The sequence below is a fragment of the Mus pahari genome, chromosome 3, assembly GCF_900095145.1.
Source record: "Mus pahari chromosome 3, PAHARI_EIJ_v1.1, whole genome shotgun sequence".
In the NCBI taxonomy this organism is placed as follows: Eukaryota; Metazoa; Chordata; class Mammalia; order Rodentia; family Muridae; genus Mus; species Mus pahari.
In genome coordinates this window covers 141,528,635-141,535,071 of record NC_034592.1, presented here as the reverse complement: position 1 = coordinate 141,535,071, position 6,437 = coordinate 141,528,635, and the positions used below count along the sequence as shown (strand labels likewise).

The 6,437-nt window shown below is 44.3% G+C and overlaps 1 non-coding gene across 1 annotated transcript; it reads right to left on the bottom strand.

The window, feature by feature from the left end:
* Nucleotides 1-4,649: 4,649 nt before the first annotated feature.
* LOC115063731 lies at nucleotides 4,650-4,781 on the bottom strand. The gene has a single exon (XR_003843611.1). It is a non-coding gene; the product is annotated as a small nucleolar RNA SNORA17 (small nucleolar RNA).
* Nucleotides 4,782-6,437: the final 1,656 nt, after the last annotated feature.

The following is a 6,437-nucleotide window of genomic DNA, read 5'->3' as shown; positions in this document are numbered from 1 at the left end:
TAAGTTCCTTGGACGGACGTGGTGTCTCTTTACAGCAATAGGAAAGTACCTAAGACATTGCCCCATTGTAAATTTGCAAATGCGTTTGCGATTGTAGGAGGGATAGTTATATCATGTTAGGCGTATCCACAACCTTGCTATTGTTTCACAAATGCATTTGCAATTGTACGAGGGATAGTTATATCATAAAAAAGAAAAAGAAAAAGAAAACTACCTAAGATAAAGTTCTTACATATTTTTTTAATTGCCCAAATGAAACACTCAAGGCAACATATGAAGTAAACAATAAATTATGCTTTATGTAACTTAAGAAATATTTGTCAGGTATTGAACAATTGATATGCTATTTTCTTTGGTGTTAAAATGACTCAGAAATGATTATCCTTAACACAGAGGACCATAGTAAGAGCCCCAAGCTAAAACTGCTGCAAACACAACTCATTTAATGCACCCAGAAGCCAGTCCATCACTGTAATCCTTTATAGAAGAAACCACACTGAGTATTAAAGAAGTTGAGCGACATTACAGTCACAGAGGATGAACAAGGAGCAAAGAATACATGACTAGAAATGAAAGCGAGAAAGGTGGGTAGCTGCCTGAAAAGATAGCTCTAGGACCCCTGGCTCTCATTTGCATAGCAACTCCTGCCTCACACAAGCCTGCCTTCATTTCAGCTTAAGCCAAGGTTTATGACCACAGAAAGCTAAGTAGATATCAGGACACTTTAAAGAGTTGCACAAATGCTGCCTGATCTTCATCTTCCCTTTCTTTCCAAGAGCTGGGATTTAACTAGCCTAGAACAGACTTCTGGGGATGAGGCTGGGCACGGGGGACATCTTAAAGGGAAACAATCTGGGGACTTTAGATGTGAGGTACTTCATTTGGAAAAACTAATAAAATAAAAGAGTTTTGTAGTTGTAGAATATATTTAATCCCAATCTGGAGTTTCTACACCATCTTTGATCATCTAGTAGTTCCTGGATATTAAAAAAAAAAAACAACTTTTATTATTTATAATAAGCCTTGATAGGCACTAGAGCTGGGCACATATCTACCCTCTATGCTATTAGAATCTACTTTTTTATGTATAACCCAGAGAGACACTTACGATGTTTCATCTGGGCTGCTCTTAACTCCAACTGGCCAACCCTCAGGGTCATGTTTTCTTGACTCCTAACCCATGGCATCTTTTTCCCCCTTTCTTCACCTTCTTCTCCCTCTCCTGTGGTCTCCTCTGACCTCTAGGTGGAAAACACCAGACACCACCTATCTCAATTCTGCCCAACTATTAGGTGTTGGCATCTTTATTTACCAACCAAAAATAACTTGGAGACAAGGTCGCGTAGCATCACCTGGGTCTACTTGCTGACGCTCTCATCTCTGGGGCAACCAGGTCTTGGGGGCCCACACATAGCATTACAAGACATAGCAACAGACTAAATCTCAACATTCTGCTACTAATAACAGTTTGAAAACTGCTTGTGAAGTGTTTTCTTAAGGAAAACACAAACAAACAAACAAATCTCCATCATTAGCCAAAGACACATGCAGATAGACTCAAAGGACAAGCTAGTCTGGTGGAGTCACAACATCAGAATTGTCTCACTCAAGGTGTCCCTGGCTCTGGTCTTTATGTACTGTGTTTGTCTGCCAATCACTATTCATATTTCTGCTTATTAGTAGTTATCTTTAAATTAACCTACTTTTGTAAAATGTGCCATTTTGTTTCATTAAGATTTATAAACTACTCAATATGATACTTTTGTCGAATGAACTTTTAAAAGTGAGTCTGTAATTATCCAAACTGACTTTTGTATATGTGTGTGCCTTTACACATCTGGATGGATGTCAGAGGTCAGCCTCCTCAGCTGTCTTTCTTGGTTGCTCTCCACATTGTCTTTTGAGATGGAGTCTCTCATTGAACCTGGAGATCATCAAGTTGGCTGGATTTTGAGCACCTGTGTCTATCCAGCTCTGTGTCCCCTGTTTTAGGATTATAAGCATTACCAGCTTTTTCAAGTGGGCCCTGAGGCTCAAACTCTGGTCCCCATGCTTGCGTGGTAAGCACTTTCCTAAATGAGCCTTCTCCAAGCCCCCAGATTAAATTTTAAAAATAAACTTTCTATGTTCTGCCTATGCTATAGTGTGAATTATACCATGGTGTGATTTTTCTCTACACAAAATTAATTGCCAAAGGCACATACAGGAAGGTCTTTTTCAAAAACCCTTATCTAGCCCTACTCCCAAGTCAGTGGAATTTAGCAGACAAAGAGTAGAGTCAATGTAGTAATTTGATGTCATTGTAACCAAATAGCTAACATGGGCTATGACACAGAAAAGAGAGGTTTATTTTAGCTCACAGCTCTAAAAGGTCAAATCCAAGATTAGGTAACCCCAATAATTTGGGCCATTAGGAGAGGCATTATATCATGTAAGAAGCACATGATGGACTGAATGTGCATGCCATAAACATAGAGAAATACAGACAGGAAGACAGACAGTGACAGACAGGACACATAGTCAGGGACACAAAGAAACACAGAGAAAGAGAAAGGAAGTTTGGCTTGGGTCTGTCTGTTACTACATCCTTCTACAGCCTGAAGAAGACAAACTCACCTCAGGAGAAGAGGTTTGCATGGAGTCTCTCTGTACTCGTAAATGAAGTTGTTTCCTCCTGTCCTTCACGCAGAGATGCCCTCTGGAGTGAGACTTAAGGGCGGCCATTGACAAATCCTTGGTGACTCTTCCTTTTTGCCCTGTCAATCTGCATCAACCCATTATATAGCAGAAGCTGCAGGTCTTCACCAATGATCTGGTATAAGATAGACATTCCAGGACACAAGCATTTTAAATTAAAATACTAGGCCAACCTAGTATTTTAAAAAGTGATTTGCCCTTCTCTCCTGGTTTTTTTCCTTCCTTCCTTCCTTCCTTCCTTCCTTCCTTCCTTTCTTTCTTTCTTTCTTTCTTTCTTTCTTTCTTTCTTTCTTTCTTTCTTTCTTTCTTTCTTTCTAACTTTCCATTGGTTCTTTGTGAATTTCAGATCATGCACCACATTCCTACTCATCTCCCCGACTCTCATCACTGCCCTCCACCATTGCAACCTCCCCCACAACAGAGAAAAAAAAATCTTGTTGTGGAAACTGTAGTGTGTCACAGTGTATCTCATAATATACCCTTTTGTCCATTCTTCTCTGCTTGCAAATGACTCATTGGTCTGGTACAAGGCCTCTGGCTTCTGCTACTCTACTGATACTGGGATTCCTCTTGGATATGCTGTTGTCACCCTGTGTCACAGAGATCCTGTAGTTCTGGATCTGTAGGACCAGCCCCTTCGTGCACTCCAGCAGTTTATCAATGGGGTAGATATTGGGGTGGGCCAATCCAAAGTCCTGGACCTGGAACTGAAAATCTGAGCTGATCAGCCTTCTGGCTTTCCCACTTTCATGCCCTCAGGGCTGTCTCACCAGCAACCCCAAAATGAGGGCCAGCTCTACCCTGCTGCCCAGGCAAGGTGCAGGGCCTGTTCTCCCAAGTGTTGCAGACAGTGTGGGGCATGGCCACTTCTCCCACTCTCATGACCCCAAGGCCAACTCTACTTCCTGCTATAGACAGTGAGAGACAGGGTAGGGAAGGAGGGTGTCTTTCCCTCATGTGTGCCACTGCCCAACAGACAAGAGGCAGGGCCATCTCTCCCACACTCTTGCCCTCAGGGCTGCTCACTCTCAACACCCACATCCAGGACCAGCACTACTGTGCTGCACATGCAGAACCTGCTCCTCCGTGTGCTGCAGCAAGTGTTGGGTAGGGCCAGCTCTCCTGTTCTGATGACCTCAGGGCCAGCTCTCCTGCCTGTCCTAGGTGGCAAGGGGGAGGAGGGGCGGCGGAGAAGGGGGAGATCATTTCTCCTTCACCCATGTCACCACACAACAGAAGTCGTAGGGCCAGCTCTCCCATGTCCATGCCCTCTCCCTTAGGGCTAGCTCACCTATGTATTCTGCCATCAGGGTCAGTTCTACTGTGCTGCCCAGGTGAGGTGCAGGACCCACTGCAGCCGGCTAGGAGTGGAGTCAGCTCTTGTGCTCTCATGACCCCAAGGCCAGCTCTTCCATGATACCCAGGTAAAAGGTGGAGCCAGTTCTGCACAGCTCTCAGACATCCACATGTCCAGGGTGGCAGCCTAGACCAGGGATGACTGTCTGGCCTTTGGTCTTTGGTGGCAACAGATCCTTGCTGCTGCGGGACAATGGACCCAGACATGGTGGTAGCACAGGCTAGAACTCCACCCTGGTCCCAAGTGGCATCACCAGCTACTCACATCAGTCTGTCCCCCTTGAGTATCTAGCTCTGCCTCTCTTGGTTGTGCTCACGTCCCTCTGTTTCTTCACTACTTACTTGCTCCTCTTAGTGGTTCCTGGAGTCTCTGAATGTCTGGGGTCATCTCCAGAGTGGCTTCAGGAGTGCTATGCCTTGCTTGTACCTTATGGCACTGAGCAGGGGTCATCTCAGGCATGGTCTTCCCCCCACCCCACCCACACCCCCACTTCCCAGGCCTGGGTGTTGCCTGATGATAGTTGTCTCAGGCTAGCTCCCTGTCCAGACATCCTGGTGCTGGACTAGTGGTCATCTCAGACTCACTTTTTCCAGGGAGTGTTAGGCTACTAATCATTTGGATGTACATAAGTCAGAATACTGAGCCTAGACATCGCCTCTGTCCTCTCTGCCACCTACTGATTCGCATGTGACACAGCAGCCACACTTGTAAGGCTTCTAGGGGCAAGGTATGTAACTTTCTTAAAGAGAAGAAGATAACCTCTCTGACATAGTCCTGCCCAAGAAATAAGATCAGCTCTAAACATCAATGTTCCACAAGACCCTAGAACAAGACAATTAGAATAGGGAGACACGTTCAACTCATCAATAGAGTGCAGAGAGGTTCTGATGGTGCTTGGCTCAGTGAAGAGAACAGTGAGGACTATCAGCATGTTTTTATTCATAGACAGGAGACTGGAACAAGAAAGGTCTATCAGGTGAGAACAAGCTTAGCCCTGTCAAGACTCATAAGGAAAGTGATCATGGGTGGAACAAAGATGAGAGCAAGTCGGGACAAAAGCGAAGCATAGATGTATTGAACACTGTAGAGTACAGAAGGAATGCTAACTTCTCTTTTATTATTCACTTTACATCACTGCTCCCCTCCCAGTCACCACCTCCCACAATTCCTCCCCATCCCCTTCTCCTCTAAGAGGGTAGAGACCACACACCCCCATACCCCTACCCTGGCACATCAAATCTCTGTGAGGCTAGGTGCATCCTCTCCCACTAAGGCCAGACAAGACAGCCCAGCTAGAAGAATACATCTCATGTACAGGCTTTTGGAATAGCCACCACTGCAGTTGTTCGAGACCCACATGAAGACTGAGTTGTCTGTTTGCTACATATGTGCAGGGAGGCCTAGATTCAGACCATGTATGCTCTTTGGTTGGTGGTTCAGTCTTTGAAAGCCCAAAGGGTACAGGTTAGTTGACTCTGTTGGTCTTCTTGTAGAGTTCATATCCTCTCTGGGGTCCTCAAACCTTCTCCCAATTCTTCCATAAGAATCCCCAAGCTCCATCCACTGTTTGGCTGTGGGTCTCTGCACCATATGAATCGGCTGCTGGGTGAAGCCTCTCATAGGACAGCCATGCTAGACTCCATCTGTAGGCATAACAGAATATCATTAATAGCATCGGGGATTGGTGCTTGCCCATAGGATGGTTCTCTAGTTGGACTTGTTGTTGCTTGGCTGTTCCCTCAGGCTCTGCTTCAGGATGCTGCTTTTAATCAAGTATAACAAAAAAAAAAAAACAAAAAAAAAAACAAAAAAAAAACAAAAAAAAAAAACCTATGGAAAGATTTTTAGTAAACTAACAATAGAATTTAGTTAAAGAATTTAGGGATATTTCCCAGAGGAGACGATAATGCAATAATTACCATAAAATCCTTGAAAGTCTGTATGGAAGAGGGGATGAATGTATTCAACAAAACCCACTGAGTCTAAAGTGACAGCAAAGCAGATTCCAGGTCTACCTTGTAATGATCAGAGATGGCACACAGTGAACTGAACTGCCTCTGATTCAAAGAATCACGCTTCCACTAGGAGTATGTGCCCATCAGCTAGCTACAGATGCAGAGCAAACTCTCTCTCTAGACTAAGCTTCTTAACATTACCACCAATTTCTTTTGAATCGAAGGATTATCTCGGTGATTCGACTCATCTGGGCTTGGATTGTAAAGGGCATGTATCTGACTGTACGTGAATTGCTAACAAGTCATATTTGATATTGCTGTGACCACCTGAAAGAGCAACTGGAATAAAGGAATCATTTTGTTTAGGCCATGGCCTCAATGCTCCAATCTACAGGCTCTGTGTTTCTGCGATTGCCATAAGTACTACA